Source organism: Ranitomeya variabilis, chromosome 1 (assembly GCF_051348905.1).
Source record: "Ranitomeya variabilis isolate aRanVar5 chromosome 1, aRanVar5.hap1, whole genome shotgun sequence".
NCBI classification, from domain to species: domain Eukaryota; kingdom Metazoa; phylum Chordata; class Amphibia; order Anura; family Dendrobatidae; genus Ranitomeya; species Ranitomeya variabilis.
In genome coordinates this window covers 905,544,176-905,563,400 of record NC_135232.1, presented here as the reverse complement: position 1 = coordinate 905,563,400, position 19,225 = coordinate 905,544,176, and positions in this window count along the sequence as shown.

Sequence of the window (19,225 nt, the reverse complement as noted above, 5' to 3'; positions counted from 1 at the left end):
CGAGAATCCAAGATCTTCTCAACAACATACTCCAATTCTCCCTCCACCAGCACCGGAGCAGGAGGCTCAACCGAAGGAACAACGGGCACCTCATACCTCCGCAATAACGACCGATGGAACACATTATGAATAGCAAACGATGCTGGGAGATCCAAACGAAAAGATACAGGGTTAAGAATCTCCAAGATCTTATAAGGACCGATGAACCGAGGCTTGAACTTGGGAGAAGAGACCTTCATAGGGACAAAACGAGAAGACAACCACACCAAGTCCCCAACATGAAGTCGGGGACCCACGCGGCGACGGCGATTAGCAAACTGCTGAGCCTTCTCCTGAGACAACTTCAAATTGTCCACCACCTGATTCCAAATCTGATGTAGCCTATCCACCACCACGTCCACTCCAGGACAATCCGAAGGCTCCACCTGACCAGAGGAAAAACGAGGATGAAACCCCGAATTACAAAAGAAAGGAGAAACCAAAGTAGCAGAACTAGCCCGATTATTAAGGGCAAATTCGGCCAGTGGCAAAAAGGCAACCCAGTCATCTTGATCAGCAGAAACAAAACACCTTAAATAAGTTTCCAAGGTCTGATTAGTTCGCTCCGTCTGGCCATTCGTCTGAGGATGGAATGCAGACGAGAAAGACAAATTAATGCCCATCTTAGCACAAAACGTCCGCCAAAATCTAGACACAAACTGGGATCCCCTGTCAGAAACGATATTCTCCGGAATCCCATGCAAACGAACCACGTTCTGAAAAAATAAAGGGACCAACTCAGAGGAGGAAGGCAACTTAGGCAAGGGTACCAAATGAACCATCTTAGAAAAGCGGTCACACACAACCCAGATAACGGACATTTTCTGTGAGACAGGGAGATCTGAAATAAAATCCATGGAAATGTGCGTCCAAGGCCTCTTCGGGATAGGCAAGCACAACAACAACCCACTGGCCCGAGAACAGCAAGGCTTAGCCCGAGCACACACTTCACAAGACTGCACAAAGGTGCGCACATCCCTTGACAAGGAAGGCCACCAAAAAGACCTGGCCACCAAGTCTCTAGTACAAAATATTCCAGGATGACCAGCCAACACAGAAGAATGGACCTCGGAGATGACTCTACTGGTCCAATCATCCGGAACAAACAGTCTTTCTGGTGGACAACGATCAGGTTTATCCGCCTGAAACTCCTGCAATGCACGTCGCAAGTCTGGGGAGACGGCGGACAATATTACCCCATCCCTAAGGATGCCAGTAGGCCCAGAGTCTCCAGGAGAATCAGGCACAAAACTCCTGGAAAGAGCATCTGCCTTCACATTCTTTGAACCTGGCAGGTATGAAACCACAAAATTGAAACGAGAAAAAAACAACGACCAACGAGCCTGTCTAGGATTCAGACGCCTGGCAGACTCAAGGTAAATCAGATTTTTGTGATCAGTCAAGACCACCACACGATGTCTAGCACCCTCAAGCCAATGACGCCACTCCTCAAATGCCCACTTCATGGCCAAAAGCTCCCGATTACCCACATCATAATTGCGCTCGGTGGGCGAGAATTTTCTAGAAAAGAACGCACATGGCTTCATCACCGAGCCATCGGAACTTCTCTGTGACAAAACCGCCCCCGCTCCAATCTCGGAAGCATCAACCTCAACCTGAAAAGGAAGTGAAACATCTGGTTGACATAACACAGGAGCAGAAGAAAACCGGCGCTTAAGTTCCTGAAAGGCCTCCACAGCCGTAGGAGACCAATTAGCAACATCAGCACCCTTTTTAGTCAAATCAGTCAAAGGTTTAACAACACTGGAAAAATTAGAAATGAACCGACGATAAAAATTAGCAAAACCCAAGAACTTCTGAAGACTCTTAACAGATGTAGGTTGTGTCCAGTCACAAATCGCCTGAACCTTAACGGGATCCATCTCAATAGTAGAAGGAGAAAAAATGTACCCCAAAAAAGAAATCTTCTTGACTCCGAAGAGACATTTTGAGCCCTTCACAAACAGAGAATTGGCCCGCAGGACTTGAAACACCTTCCTGACCTGTAGAACATGAGACTCCCAGTCATCAGAAAACACCAAAATATCATCCAAATACACAATCATAAACTTATCCAGATATTCACGGAAAATATTGTGCATAAAGGACTGAAAGACTGAAGGAGCATTAGAAAGTCCAAAAGGCATTACCAAATACTCAAAATGGCCCTCAGGCGTATTAAATGCGGTTTTCCACTCATCACCCTGCTTTATCCGCACAAGATTATACGCACCGCGAAGATCTATCTTAGTGAACCACCTAGCCCCCTTAATGCGAGCAAACAAATCAGTCAATAATGGCAATGGATACTGATATTTGACTGTAATCTTATTCAGAAGGCGATAATCTATACAAGGCCTCAGGGAACCATCTTTTTTAGCCACGAAAAAAAAACCTGCTCCCAGATGTGACGAAGATGGACGAATATGTCCCTTTTCCAAGGACTCCTTAATATAATTCCGCATAGCAGTATGCTCTGGCACTGACAGATTAAATAAACGACCCTTAGGGAACTTACTGCCAGGAATTAATTCTATAGCACAGTCACAATCCCTATGAGGAGGGAGCGAACTGAGCTTAGGCTCCTCAAAAACATCCCGATAGTCAGACAAAAATGCAGGGACCTCAGAAGGAGTAGATGAAGCAATTGAAATCAGAGGTGCATCATCATGAACCCCCTGACATCCCCAGCTTAACACAGACATTGTTTTCCAATCCAGGACTGGATTATGAGTTTGTAACCATGGCAGACCAAGCACTAGTACATCATGTAAATTATACAGTACAAGGAAGCGAATCACCTCCTGATGAACGGGAGTCATGTGCATGGTCACTTGTGTCCAGTACTGCGGTTTATTCATAGCCAATGGTGTAGAGTCAATTCCCTTCAAAGGAATAGGAACTTCCAGAGGCTCCAGACTAAAACCGCAGCGTTTGGCAAATGACCAATCCATAAGACTCAGGGCAGCGCCCGAATCCACATAGGCATTGACGGAAATGGATGACAGTGAACAAATCAGAGTTACAGACAAAATGAACTTAGACTGCAGAGTACTAATGGCAAAAGATTTATCAACCTTTTTTGTGCGTTTAGAGCATGCTGATATAACATGAGCTGAATCACCACAATAAAAACACAATCCATTTTTCCGCCTATAATTTTGCCGTTCACTTCTGGACTGAATTCTATCACATTGCATAGTCTCAGGTGCCTGTTCAGAAGACACCGCCAACTGGTGCACAGGTTTGCGCTCCCGTAAACGCCGATCAATCTGAATGGCCATAGCCATAGACTCATTCAGACCTGTAGGCGCAGGGAACCCCACCATAATATCCTTAATGGCCTCAGAAAGACCATCTCTGAAATTTGCAGCCAGGGCGCACTCATTCCACTGAGTAAGCACCGACCATTTCCGAAATTTTTGACAATATACTTCCGCTTCATCATGCCCCTGAGAGAGGGCTAATAAAGCCTTTTCAGCTTGAATCTCCAGGTTAGGTTCCTCATAGAGCAATCCCAGTGCCAGAAAAAACGCATCCACACTGAGCAATGCAGGATCCCCTGGTGCCAATGCAAATGCCCAATTCTGAGGGTCGCCCCGCAGGAAAGATATTACAATCTTGACCTGCTGAACAGGGTCTCCAGAGGAGCGAGATTTCAAAGAAAGAAACAATTTGCAATTGTTCCTGAAATTCAAGAAGGTAGATCTATCTCCAGAAAAAAACTCTGGAATAGGAATTCTAGGTTCAGACATAGGAGTGTGAACAACAAAATCCTGTATGTTTTGAACTTTTGCAGCAAGATTATTCAGGCTGGAAGCCAAACTCTGGACATCCATGTTAAACAGCTAAGGTCAGAGCCATTCAAGGGTTAAGAGGAGGTAAGAAGCAGCTAGACAGCAATTAAGGGCTAGGCAGCAAAACTCTGAGGGGAAAAAAAAAAAAAAATTTCCCTTCAACACTTCTTTTTCTCCTGCTTCAGCCCAAACAATTAACACTTTGCGGGCCGGCTATACTGTCATGGTCCCAATGGCAGGGAATTTAGCAACATTACACGGGCAAAAACAGGACGAGCTCTAGGGTGATGGAACCTGAGCTGACCGCGATCCTGAACCTCAACACTCAACTAACAGTAGCCGGGGAACGTTCCTGGGGGGCCCCTAGACGTCTCGCGCCAGCCGGAGATCTAGCTTCCCCTATCAGAAGAATAACAGACCTATCTTGCCTCCAGAGAAATATTCCCACAGAAATAGCAGCCCCCCACATATAATGACGGTGAAATGAGAGGAAGGCACAAACGTAGTTATGAAAACAGATTCAGCAAAATGAGGCCCGCTTTAGCTAGATAGCAGAGGATACAAAAGGTGAACTGCGCGGTCAGCTTAAAAACCCTTCAAAATACCATCCTCAAATTACTTGAACTCATGTGCCAACTCATGGTACATGAGTGGTAATTTCAGCCCACTAGAGCAACCAGCAGCAGAGAATTACATATCTGCAAGCTGGACTAAAAAACATGTAAGCAATCATGAAACAGGGAAATCCAGACTTAGCTTGTCTTGAAGGCCTAGGAGCAGGTAACAGAGACACACTGATACATTGATAGCCGGCAAGGGAATGACAGGAAAGCCAGGTTAAATAGGAAACACCCAGCCTCTGATGGACAGGTGGAAACCAGAGACCGCAACCCACCAAAGTCACCCAGTACCAGTTGTAACCACCAGAGGGAGCCCAAAAACAGAATCCACAACACTAAACCCTAGCCCTAATCCTAATGGGAAAATGGAAATAAATACATTTTTTAAATTTTATTATTTTTCCATAACTAAGGGGGTGATGAACGGGGGTTTGATTTACTTTTAGGCTATGTTCACACGTTCAGGATTTCCATCCTTTTTTTTTCCTGACTGAAACTGCAGGTCTCTGCAGAAAACGCAGGTGCGTTTTTTGTGCGTTTTTGGTGCGTTTTTTGGTGCGTTTTTTAGTGCGTTTTTTGATGCAGTTTTGTCTGCAGATTGTCTGTGTTTGACAGAAATAAAGTTTACTGCAGTGGGGGGAAAAAAAAAAAAAAAATGATGTCATTTCCTTGTCCAACCCTTTTCTTCTTCCATCCTCCATTTTGGGACTAAACACCAAAATGAGTGGACGTGTTTTGAATGACAGCGCTCCGCGTTTTGCGCCGCATGCGTCACTGCAGCGCACGCATCCGGGCGCAGAGGACGCAGCAAGTTGCATTTTTGCTGCGTCCAAAATCAATCAAAAAAAGGACGCATGCGGCGCAAAACGCAGCGTTGTGCATGCGTTTTGCTGCGTTTTACTTTGCGTTGTGTGTTGCGGCGCCGACGCTGCGGCGCACAACGCAAATGTGAACATAGCCTAAGTGCCACGTATTTCAGTGCCACGTGCCACGTATTTCAGTGCCACGTGCCACATATTTCAGTGCCACGTGCCACGTATTTCAGTGCCACGTATTTAAGTGCCACGTGCCACATATTTCAGTGCCACGTGCCACGTATTTCAGTGCCACGTGCCACGTATTTAAGTGACACGTGCCACGTATCTCAGTGCCACGTGCCACGTATTTAAGTGCCACGTGCCACATATTTAAGTGCCACGTGCCACGTATTTCAGTGCCACGTATTTCAGTGCCACGTGCCACGTATTTAAGTGCCACGTGCCACATATTTCAGTGCCACGTGCCACGTATTTCAGTGCCACGTGCCACGTATTTAAGTGCCACATATTTCAGTGCCACGTGCCACGTATTTCAGTGCCACGTGCCACGTATTTAAGTGACACGTGCCACGTATCTCATTGCCACGTGCCACGTGCCACATATTTAAGTGCCACGTGCCACGTATTTCAGTGCCACGTGCCACGTATTTCAGTGCCACGTGCCACGTATTTAAGTGCCACGTGCCACATATTTCAGTGCCACGTGCCACGTATTTAAGTGCCACGTGCCACGTATTTAAGTGCCACGTGCCACGTATCTCAGTGCCACGTATTTAAGTGCCACATATTTAAGTGCCACGTGCCACGTATTTCAGTGCCACGTGCCACGTATTTCAGAGCCATAGTTCCTGTCGGTGTGTCACTGCGCATGCGCGAGCGAGTTTACCGGCGGTCATTGACCCCGGCACTCTCGCTTAACGGCAGTGCTGCGTGGGAAAGTTCAACGCAGCTGTACTGCCATTAACCGAGACGCCGGAGTCATTGAACTCCGGAACAGTACGCGATACACTGCTAGGAGCTTCGCTCCTGGCAGTGTATCGCCGGAGAGCAGCCGATCGGCGTGGGACACTCGTTTTATGGATTCTGCGGACAGGGAGTATGGATTTGGTTTATTATTTTGCGATTTTTCCCTGGAGGATCGAGGGCTTCGCCTACAAGTGTGCTGTTGGTGAGTATATACTCTGTGTTGTGTTGTATGTACTGTGTGTCATGTATGTGTATTGTGTGTAGGTGTTTGGTGTAACTTTACCATTGTGCTAAGTCGCCGGACACAGGGACAACTCTCCCATCCTAATACCGGATGGGAGTAGTAGTCCCATACGGCGACTTAGCACAATGGTGGCACTAGCGTCGCATGGGGACACACACACGCACACACACACACACACACACACACACACACACACACACACCAAATCAATCAAACGGCCGACACGATCCCCATGCGCCGGTATGCCTCCATGTCTCTCCGCCCACGCACTTCCGGCCCCGCACTTCCGCCGGCTTCCCCGCACTTCCGGCTGCAGCGGTTCTGCACAACAAACCGCAGTAAAACCCGCAGATATATTTTTGATCTGCGGGTTTTACTGCGATTTTGACCTCACAATGGAGGTCTATGGGTACAGAACCGCTGCGGTTCAGGAAGAAGAATTGACATGCTCCTTCTTTTTTCCGGGAGCTATTCAGCACGGCTTTTTTTTTTAAATTTCCGGACCATGTGCACAGTGTGTCCTGTTTTCCATAGGGTACAGTGTACTGTACCCTGCATGGAAAACAGCTGCGGAACCGCAGCGGCAAAACCGCCGCGGTTCCGCGGTAAAAAACGCACTGTGTGAACATGGCCTTAGGCTATGTTCACACGTTCAGGATTTCCATCCTTTTTTTTTCCTGACTGAAACTGCAGGTCTCTGCAGAAAACGCAGGTGCGTTTTTTGTGCGTTTTTGGTGCGTTTTTTGGTGCGTTTTTTAGTGCGTTTTTTGATGCAGTTTTGTCTGCAGATTGTCTGTGTTTGACAGAAATAAAGTTTACTGCAGTGGGGGGAAAAAAAAAAAAAAAATGATGTCATTTCCTTGTCCAACCCTTTTCTTCTTCCATCCTCCATTTTGGGACTAAACACCAAAATGAGTGGACGTGTTTTGAATGACAGCGCTCCGCGTTTTGCGCCGCATGCGTCACTGCAGCGCACGCATCCGGGCGCAGAGGACGCAGCAAGTTGCATTTTTGCTGCGTCCAAAATCAATCAAAAAAAGGACGCATGCGGCGCAAAACGCAGCGTTGTGCATGCGTTTTGCTGCGTTTTACTTTGCGTTGTGTGTTGCGGCGCCGACGCTGCGGCGCACAACGCAAATGTGAACATAGCCTAAGTGCCACGTATTTCAGTGCCACGTGCCACGTATTTCAGTGCCACGTGCCACATATTTCAGTGCCACGTGCCACGTATTTCAGTGCCACGTATTTAAGTGCCACGTGCCACATATTTCAGTGCCACGTGCCACGTATTTCAGTGCCACGTGCCACGTATTTAAGTGACACGTGCCACGTATCTCAGTGCCACGTGCCACGTATTTAAGTGCCACGTGCCACATATTTAAGTGCCACGTGCCACGTATTTCAGTGCCACGTATTTCAGTGCCACGTGCCACGTATTTAAGTGCCACGTGCCACATATTTCAGTGCCACGTGCCACGTATTTCAGTGCCACGTGCCACGTATTTAAGTGCCACATATTTCAGTGCCACGTGCCACGTATTTCAGTGCCACGTGCCACGTATTTAAGTGACACGTGCCACGTATCTCATTGCCACGTGCCACGTGCCACATATTTAAGTGCCACGTGCCACGTATTTCAGTGCCACGTGCCACGTATTTCAGTGCCACGTGCCACGTATTTAAGTGCCACGTGCCACATATTTCAGTGCCACGTGCCACGTATTTAAGTGCCACGTGCCACGTATTTAAGTGCCACGTGCCACGTATCTCAGTGCCACGTATTTAAGTGCCACATATTTAAGTGCCACGTGCCACGTATTTCAGTGCCACGTGCCACGTATTTCAGAGCCATAGTTCCTGTCGGTGTGTCACTGCGCATGCGCGAGCGAGTTTACCGGCGGTCATTGACCCCGGCACTCTCGCTTAACGGCAGTGCTGCGTGGGAAAGTTCAACGCAGCTGTACTGCCATTAACCGAGACGCCGGAGTCATTGAACTCCGGAACAGTACGCGATACACTGCTAGGAGCTTCGCTCCTGGCAGTGTATCGCCGGAGAGCAGCCGATCGGCGTGGGACACTCGTTTTATGGATTCTGCGGACAGGGAGTATGGATTTGGTTTATTATTTTGCGATTTTTCCCTGGAGGATCGAGGGCTTCGCCTACAAGTGTGCTGTTGGTGAGTATATACTCTGTGTTATGTGTTGTATGTACTGTGTGTCATGTATGTGTATTGTGTGTAGGTGTTTGGTGTAACTTTACCATTGTGCTAAGTCGCCGGACACAGGGACAACTCTCCCATCCTAATACCGGATGGGAGTAGTAGTCCCATACGGCGACTTAGCACAATGGTGGCACTAGCGTCGCATGGGGACACACACACGCACACACACACACACACACACACACACACACACACACCAAATCAATCAAACGGCCGACACGATCCCCATGCGCCGGTATGCCTCCATGTCTCTCCGCCCACGCACTTCCGGCCCCGCACTTCCGCCGGCTTCCCCGCACTTCCGGCTGCAGCGGTTCTGCACAACAAACCGCAGTAAAACCCGCAGATATATTTTTGATCTGCGGGTTTTACTGCGATTTTGACCTCACAATGGAGGTCTATGGGTACAGAACCGCTGCGGTTCAGGAAGAAGAATTGACATGCTCCTTCTTTTTTCCGGGAGCTATTCAGCACGGCTTTTTTTTTTAAATTTCCGGACCATGTGCACAGTGTGTCCTGTTTTCCATAGGGTACAGTGTACTGTACCCTGCATGGAAAACAGCTGCGGAACCGCAGCGGCAAAACCGCCGCGGTTCCGCGGTAAAAAACGCACTGTGTGAACATGGCCTTATAGTGTTTTTTATAGCGAATTTTTGTGATTGGCAGCTGTCACACTAAAAGACGCTTTTTATAGCAAAAAAGTTTTTGCGTCTCCACATTTTGAGACCTATAATTTTTCCATATTTTGGTCCACAGAGTCATGTGAGGTCTTGTTTTTTGCGGGACGAGTTGACGTTTTTATTGGTAACATTTTCGGGCACGTGACATTTTTTGATCGCTTTTTATTCCGATTTTTGTGAGGCAGAATGACCAAAAACCAGCTATTCATGAATTTCTTTTGGGGGGGGGGGGGCGTTTATACCGTTCCACGTTTGGTAAAATTGATAAAGCAGTTTTATTCTTCGGGTCAGTACGATTACAGCGATACCTCATTTATATTATTTTTTTCTGTTTTGCCGCTTTTATATGATAAAAAGTATTTTATCGAAAAAATAATAATTTTGGCATCGCTTTATTCTGAAAACTATAACTTTTTTGCTTTTTGCTGATGTTGCTCTATGGTGGCTCATTTTTTGCGGGACGATGACGTTTTCAGCGGTACCATGGTTATTTATATCTGTCTTTTTGATCGCGTGTTATTCCACTTTTTGTTCGGCGGTATGATAATAAAGTGTTGTTTTCTGCCTCGGGTTTTTTTTAAATTTTTTACGGTGTTCACTGAAGGGGTTAACTAGTGGGACAATTTTATAGGTCGGGCCGTTACGGACGCGGTGATACTAAATATGTGTACTTTTATTGTTTTTTTGTAAATTTAGATAAAGAAATGTATTTATGGGAATAATATATATATTTTTTTCTTTATTTAGGATTTTTTTTTTTTTTTTTACACATGTGGAAATTTTTTTTTAAACTTTTTTTACTTTTTCCCAGTGGGGAACATCACAGATCGCTGATCTGACAGTTTGCACAGCACTCTGTCAGATCAGCGATCTGACTTACAGCGCTGCAGGCTTACTTGGTAAGCCACCTCCCTGCAGGACCTGGATGCAGCCCCGTGGCCATTTTGGATCCGGGGACTGCAGGGAGAGGAGGTAAGAGATGTTTGGAGCAACGCAATCACATCGCGTTGCTCCGAGGGTCTCAGGGAAGCCCGCAGGGAGCCCCCTCCCTGCGCGATGCTTCCCTATACCGCCGGAACACTGCGATCATGTTTGATCGCAGTGTGCCGGGGGTTAATGTGCCGGGGGCGGTCCGTGACCACTCCTGGCACATAGTGCCGGATGTCAGCTGCGATAGCCAGCTGACACCCGGCCGCGATCGGCCGCGCTCCCCCCGTGAGCGCGGCCGATCGCATATGACGAACTATTCCTTCGGTGGGAATTAAGGCCCACCCCACCTCGACGGGATAGTATGTCATATGGGATTAAGGGGTTAATGTAACTTTTTTGTCCATCGGTTCCACTTTTTCCGACCGCGCATGAGGAACTCCGCCCCCTTCTCCCCGCTCATCACACTGGGCAGCGGATGCGTCGTAAGACTGCATCCGCTGCCCACGTTTTTGCTAAATTTAGCGTAACGTCCATCGCTACGTCGGGCCGACGGTTTGCAACGGCCCCGTACTGACGGAAGTGTGAAAGTAGCCTAATGTGTATGGAGGTGCTGGATGATTGATGGTTGTGAGAGATGTCAGGTACAGTATGTCTGATTTCAGACTACCGATCGCATTGTTCCCAATCATATACACCCACTTGAATCAATCATTCTCTCCTCTCCCTGCTTCTATCTCCCAACCAAATTGTATAAACTACTGGATGATCCTGAGTGCTGCTGCCTGATGTAATTGGGCGTTTGGTTCTGTAGCAGCACTCAGAATCATCCAGTAGCTTATACATCTTGGTTGGGGGTTGAAAGGGAGGAGGGGAGGAAATAATTGTATCATACAATCATATACTGAAATGGTGGACAAATGAATACATGGACTTAAGTTAGTTACTCACACAGCCAGTGGCGCTGCCGTGCCCGCTGTCCAGTCAAGACGAATCTAACGGCTTCCTCAGCCTGCCTGCCGCCTCCTCAGCCTCAGAATGCCCGCCACCTCCTCAGCTTGCTCGCCACCTCCTCAGCCTGCCCGCCACATCCTCAGCCAACCCGCCCCATCAGCAGCCTCCCCTCCATAGCCTGCCCTCAGCAGCTGCCCTCATAAATCTCTGCTCTCCAGCCTCAGCAGCCTCACCTCAGCAGCCTCCTTAGCCTGCACTCAGCAGCCTCCACAGCCTGCCCTCAGCAGCCACCCCTAAGCAACATCCCTTCCCCAGGCTACCCTCAGCAACTTCCCCTCTCCACCCTGCCCTAAGCAGTCTCCACACATTGCCCACCTGCCGCATCCTCACACTGTTCACCCGCCTCTTCCTCACACTGTCCACCACAGCATCCAATGGTGCCTGTCTCCCACGCTGCGCATGCTGCTCTGTGTCTGAAATCAAAATGGGCGCGTGTGTCTGTAACACAGGTAATTGGATGCAGAGACACAGAGGCACAGCTGAGTTCTTCTGGCTTCACAAGTCAGTCTTCTCTTTTCTGGCGGCAACAGGCGGTCACCGGTCTGACCCGCTGAGCCCCTAGTCCATTATGCTGCTCTGCAGTCAAGAGTATTCCACGGCAGTCTGCCACTCGGCGTGCACTCCTCCGCATGCCCGACGATGTCTCAGAGTCCTTAATGCACCTGACCTTTATCGCTGCCGAGTGGCCTATCCTTACTTGTGGAGCTGCGCCGCTCCTCACGGTCACTTCACTCTGGAGGGAACCCCCTCTCTTTTCCCGCACAAACCCTCTTGTACTCCCCTAGCTCACCATGCCACAGGTCAAGGGTCTGCTCCATCCTCAATCTTATTCCCCCCTGCAACAGTAGGCTCAGCCCCAGCAGTTCCGGACCCAGTGCCCTGTCAGCACCCACAGCCCGCTCTTCTCTAATACAACCCCATTCTCTTTTAACTCGCCATTCCACAGGTGAGAGCTCTTTCACCAGATGTTCACATTCCTTCAATTCTTGAACAATTCGTTGCCAGGTAAACTGATCTTGCTGATAACTGTTGGGGGCACTCCAGCCATAGTTTGCTCTGATCGGCGTTATCTCGGTTGACTGATGAGAGGTGGGGAGCTACTTTGGTCCCGTGAGCCCGCCGCTCCTGTAGCTTCAGCATTGGTAACTCAGCGCTCACTTCTCTGGCAGGCAGTGAATCGTTGAGGTCTGCGGGGGAGACTGGCATGTCCTCTTTGTCAAAGTCAAGAACCTGTGTCAAAGTGGGTACCTGTGGTAATTTTCAGCGATTCTTCTCCATCCACGGTCCCTTTGGACAGGCAGGGCCACAACATGCTATGGTGAACCTCCCGGATAGGCGCTCCTTCCATCTGTTCAGGCTGGACTTCATACACCGGCCCGTCAGAAAAGACCCGTCATGTCCACTCCCATCGGATTTCCAGCTTTCCTCAAGGCTTGTTCCGTACCCACACCTGGTCCCCTAATCTCATAGGTGTCCTTCGAATAGGTGACACCTTATGATGCTTGAGTTCTTGAGACTTTGTCTGCACCAGCCGGTGGAGGGTCTGCAGTCGATGTCAGTGCTCTCGGACCCAAGAAGACGCCCCCATCTGTGGGTAGCCTTCTTCAGCGTCCAACTCCAACTCTGTGGTCTCTCGTCCCCTTCGCCCGAACAGCGTATACATAGTGAACCCCGTTGTTCTATGCACTCGATTGTTATATACCCATACTAACTCAGCCACGAACTCAGGCCATCGTATCTTCTGATCTTAATCTAGCGTTTGAAGCATTTGGATCAGCATCCAATTGAAGCGTTCACAGGCCTCATTTCCATGAGGATTGTAAGGAGTAGATCTTGACTTCTCAATCTGCTATAAAGAGTGCAACTCTTCCATCACTCTGCCTTGGAAGCAGCTGCCTTGGTCTGAATGGATCCTCTTTGGGCAACCGTACACTCGGAGGAAATCCTGTCAGATGGCCTGTGCAGCTGTTTCAGCAGTCTGGTCTCGGGTCAGAGTCACTACAGCAAACTTTGTGAAATGGTCATTCATTACCAGACAATGTTCATACCCGAGATGTGTCGGGCCTATGGTCAAGTAATCGATCATCAGTACCTCATAGGGGGCAGAAGTCATGATGCTCTGTATCAGGGCCCTCTGTTTTGGGGGTTTGGCTAGCTCACAGCTCTGACATTGTTGGCAAGCATCCTCCACTGCAGCCCTCAATCGTGGGTGATACACCAGCTTCTGCAACCACTGAAACATTTTCTCCGGACTGAAGTGAGCCTTTCCCATGGGCCTCTGTAGCCACTACTCTGATCAACTTTTCCGGGTGCACTACTTGCCAAGGGACCCCCCACTTCTCACAGCAGCTGTACTCTCCAGTATAGTAATCCATCTTCCAACTGAAGCCTTTCCCACTGCCACAGAATCCACAGGGTTCCTGGAGACAGAGCATCTCTCTCTCACTGGCTGGGAAGTTGTTTCAGTGCCACCCACCGTTGCAGCTGGGTGAATTCCTTTTCTGTCTGTTGAAGTCGAACCCAGTCATCCAGGGGCTGTCCCAACACCTGTTCTTCAGACGCCTATCGGATCTGTCCCTGCGTCACCACCAACGATTTGGCAAAGTCCCGGAAACCAGGAATCTCTTCCGCCTCCAGCTCTTCATGTCGATCATGTTTGGGTTTGCTCATGAGCCACCCTTGAGAGGGCATCAGCGTGGGTGTTTTCAGCTCTGGCCCGGTAGGTGAACTTGTACCGATACTTCACAATGCGGGCCACCCATCATTGTTCTAAGGCCCCCAACTTCGCATTTTCCAGGTGGGCCAGGGGGTTATTGTCTGTCTGCACCAGGACTTCCGACCCAGACAAGTATTCTGCGAACTTCTTAGTCATCGCCCCACACCAACGCCAGCAGTTCCAGCTTGAAGGAGCTATAATTGTCTGGGTTACGTTCTGAGTCACGAAGAGACTGGCTCACGTAGGCTCTAACTCGTTGCTTTCTTCTCTGCATTTGACTGCCCCCAGACAATGTAAGCTTCCATCAGTGTGGAGAATGAAGGGCTGTGAGAAATCAGCATAGGCAAGTATTGGAGCTTCCGTCAAGGCTATTTTCAAGTTTCTGAAGGTTTCTTCTTGACTGCTTCTCCACTGAGTAGTTTGGTTCTTCGAGCCGGCCGGCACTCCTTTTAGCAGCTCTAGTAAGGGGTTGGCAAGGTGGGTGAAATTTTTTATGAATCTTTGGTAGTACCCAGCCCAAACAATGCCCGAATGTCTTTCACTGTTGTTGGGGTGGGCCACTCATGTACGGCCGCTACCTTCTCACGCACGGGTCTCACTCCTTCACTGGATACGACATGCACCAGATATTCATTCTGCTTGGGAAGAGATTACATTTTTGTGGCTTTACCTTCAGGCCATGGCTCTGCAGCTGACTTGGCACTTGTTCCAGTCGCTGAAGGTGGTCTTCAAAGGTGGCCGCATAGACGATGTCGTCGAGATAGATTAATGTTGCCTCAAAATTCAATTCCCCCAGGCATCTCTCCTTCAAGCGCTGGAATGTCCCCAGGGGCGTTTGTCAGGCCAAAAGGCATATGGTTAAACTCAAACAGTCCCATGGACAATACGAACGCCATCTTCGGTCCATCGTGTTCAACCATGGGCACCTGCCAATACCCACTGGCCAGATTGAGGGATGAAAAGTACTTGGCCTTTCCCAAAGCAGATAGGGATTCCTCAATTCTTCGCAATGGATAGGAGTCCAGCACTGTGCAAGCATTCAGCAGTCTGTAATCAACGCAGAAATGCAAGGTCCCATCTTTTTTCAAACTAGGATAATGGGAGCCGCCCACAGACTCTGACTTTCCACTATCACTCCACTCTGCAACATGTGAGCTAGCATCTCCTTTATACATCTGGGGAAGTATTTGTCGGTATCATTCCCAAACTGGTGCAGCACACCCATAGGTATCTCATGAGCGATGACCTGAGTGCAACCGAAGTCATCTTCATGGCGGGCGAAGACCTCCTGATAACACTCTAACACAGCTTCCACTGGTAGCACCTGCTGAGGTGAGAGTCCCGTCAATGCAGCCTGCATCTGCTCTAGGATCTGACGACCCTCCTTCGTGCTGCCAGACGAGTGTTCCGGTGCCTTTGTGACTACTAAAGTCCAGGGATCTCCTCGCACAACATCCAGTTGTACAACATTAGTGGGGTCACCATGCATTTCTTCTAGGATCTGCACCACCTTATTCAGCATATCCCGCTCATGGGGGGCAGAACATGAAAGAGTACTGAACCTCACCATCCAGGGCCATCAAAGCAATCTCAGCTTGCTAGTAGGGGTCATCGGGTGCATCCGCAACATGCTCCTAACCAGGGCCGGCTCCAGGTTTTTGAGGGCCCTGGGCAAAAGAGTCTCAGTGGGCCCCCCTTTAACACATACCACAATTCATGATGCACCGATACAGCAGAGAAATATAGGTATAGTACAATGCCAGATTTCACTTCTTACATGAGTGATAGCTATAGTAAATTCTACAATACCATTCAGCAGAGGGGCTTATATAAGTCAACCCCTTATATGCCAATTTTTGTGACCTACTCCCTCTTCCTCAGTTACCAGTAGGCATTTTATTGTTAGCTGAACTTGCTGCAAAGAAAAAACTGCATACATTGAATATGACAATTTTTTAATGGAAAACTTTTTAAAGTAAACATTAGAAAGTATTAAAGTAGAACATTTGTAAAAGTGCAATATGGGTAGCATATAGCACAGCCACATAGTATATATAGCACAGCCACATAGCATATAGCACAGCCACATAGTATATAACACAGCCCACATAGCATATAGCACAGCCATGTAGTATATAGCACAGCCCACATCTCCCCCCCCTGAGAATGGCCCCACAGTCCAGTACTCACTGTTATAGTAAAAAAAAATACATCTCACCTCTCCTGTCATGTTCTCAATGGCAAGAGAACATAGCATCAGCATATATAGGAACTAGCTCTTGGAAGATGGGATCTGAGCTGACCATGAACTAAACCTAACGCACAACTAGCAGTGGCCGGGTAGCATGCCTACGTTGATTCTAGATGCCCAGCACCAGCCGGAGGACTAAATAATGCTAGCAGAGGAAAATATTAGTCCTAGCTCACCTCTAGAGAAATACCCCGAAAGGAGACAGAGGCCCCCCACATGTATTGGCGGTGAATTAAGATGAAATAACAAACGTAGTATGAAAATAGGTTTAGCAAATTTGAGGTCCACTTACTACATAGCAGAAGACAGAAAGGACACTTTCATGGTCAGCTGAAAACCCTATCAAAACACCATCCAGAAATTACTTTAAAACTCTGGCATTAACTCATAACACCAGAGTGGCAATTCCTGTTCACAAGAGCTTTCCAGACACAGTAACGAAACTACAGCTGTGAACTGGAACAAAAATGCAAAAACAAACATGGACAAGAGTCCAACTTATCTAGTAGTTGTCTAGGAGCAGGAACAAGCACAGAGAGGCTTCTGATAACATTGTTGACCGGCAAGCAACTAACAGAGCAGCAAGGTTATATAGCGACTCCCACATCTTGATGGGAACAGGTGAACAGAGAAGATGAAGACACCAGTTCAATTCCACCAGTAGCCACCGGGGGAGCCCAGAATCCAAATTCACAACAGTACCCCCCCCTCAAGGAGGGGGCACCGAACCCTCACCAGAACCACCAGGGCGATCAGGATGGGCCCTATGAAAGGCACGAACCAAATCAGAGGCATGAACATCAGATGCATTCACCCAAGAATTATCCTCCTGGCCGTATCCCTTCCACTTGACCAGATACTGGAGTCTCCGTCTGGAAACACGAGAGTCTAAGATTTTCTCCACAACGTACTCCAACTCACCCTCAACCAACACCGGAGCAGGAGGCTCAACGGAAGGCACAACCGGTACCTCATACCTGCGCAATAATGACCGATAAAAAACGTTATGAATAGAAAAGGATGCAGGGAGGTCCAAACGGAAGGAAACAGGGTTAAGAATCTCCAATATCTTATACGGGCCGATAAACCGAGGCTTGAACTTAGGAGAAGAGACCCTCATAGGGACAAAACGAGAAGACAACCACACCAAATCCCCAACACAAAGCCGAGGACCAACACGACGGTGGCGGTTGGCAAAAAGCTGAGTCTTCTCCTGGGACAACCTCAAATTGTCCACCACCTGCCCCCAGATCTGATGCAATCTCTCCACCACAGCATCCACTCCAGGACAATCCGAAGATTCCACCTGACCAGAGGAAAATCGAGGATGAAACCCCGAATTACAGAAAAACGGGGACACCAAAGTGGCAGAGCTGGCCCGATTATTGAGAGCGAACTCTGCCAATGGCAAAAAAGCAACCCAATCATCCTGGTCAGCAGACACAAAACACCTCAGATATGTCTCCAGGGTCTGATTAGTCCGCTCGGTCTGGCCATTCGTCTGAGGATGGAAAGCGGACGAAAAAGATAAATCTATGCCCATCCTAGCACAGAATGCCCGCCAAAATCTAGACACGAATTGGGTCCCTCTGTCAGAAATGATATTCTCAGGAATACCATGCAAACGAACAACATTTTGAAAAAACAGAGGAACCAACTCGGAAGAAGAAGGCAACTTGGGCAGAGGAACCAAATGGACCATCTTAGAGAAACGGTCACACACCACCCAGATGACAGACATCTTCTGAGAAACAGGCAGATCTGAAATAAAATCCATCGAGATGTGCGTCCAAGGCCTCTTAGGAATAGGCAAGGGCAACAATAATCCACTAGCCCGAGAACAACAAGGCTTGGCCCGAGCACAAACGTCACAAGACTGCACAAAGCCTCGCACATCTCGTGACAGGGAAGGCCACCAGAAGGACCTTGCCACCAAATCCCTGGTACCAAAAATGCCAGGATGACCTGCCAACGCAGAAGAATGAACCTCAGAGATGACTCTACTGGTCCAATCATCAGGAACAAACAGTTTATCAGGTGGGCAACGATCCGGTCTATCCGCCTGAAACTCCTGCAAGGCCCGCCGCAGGTCTGGAGAAACGGCTGACAATACCACTCCATCCTTAAGGATACCTGTGGGCTCAGAGTTACCAGGCGAGTCAGGCTCAAAACTCCTAGAAAGGGCATCCGCCTTAACATTCTTAGAACCCGGTAGGTATGACACCACAAAATTAAACCGAGAGAAAAATAATGACCAGCGCGCCTGTCTAGGATTCAGGCGCCTGGCGGTCTCAAGATAAATCAAATTTTTGTGGTCAGTCAATACCACCACCTGATGTCTGGCCCCCTCAAGCCAATGGCGCCACTCCTCAAAAGCCCACTTCATGGCCAAAAGCTCCCGATTCCCAACATCATAATTCCGCTCAGCGGGCGAAAATTTACGGGAAAAGAAGGCACAAGGCCTCATCACGGAGCAGTCAGAACTTTTCTGCGACAACACTGCCCCAGCTCCGATCTCAGAAGCGTCGACCTCAACCTGAAAAGGTAGAGCAACATCAGGCTGACGCAACACAGGGGCAGAGGAAAAACAGCGCTTAAGCTCCCGAAAGGCCTCCACAGCGTCAGGGGACCAATCAGCAACATCAGCACCCTTCTTAGTCAAATCGGTCAATGGCTTAGCAATATCCGAAAAACCAGCAATAAATCGACGATAAAAGTTAGCAAAGCCCAAAAATTTCTGAAGACTCTTAAGAGAAGAGGGCTGCGTCCAATCACAAATAGCTTGAACCTTGACAGGATCCATTTCAATGGAAGAGGGAGAAAAAATATATCCCAAAAAGGAAATCCTCTGTACCCCAAAAACACACTTAGAACCCTTCACACACAAAGAATTAGACCGCAAAACCTGGAAAACCCTCCTGACTTGCTGGA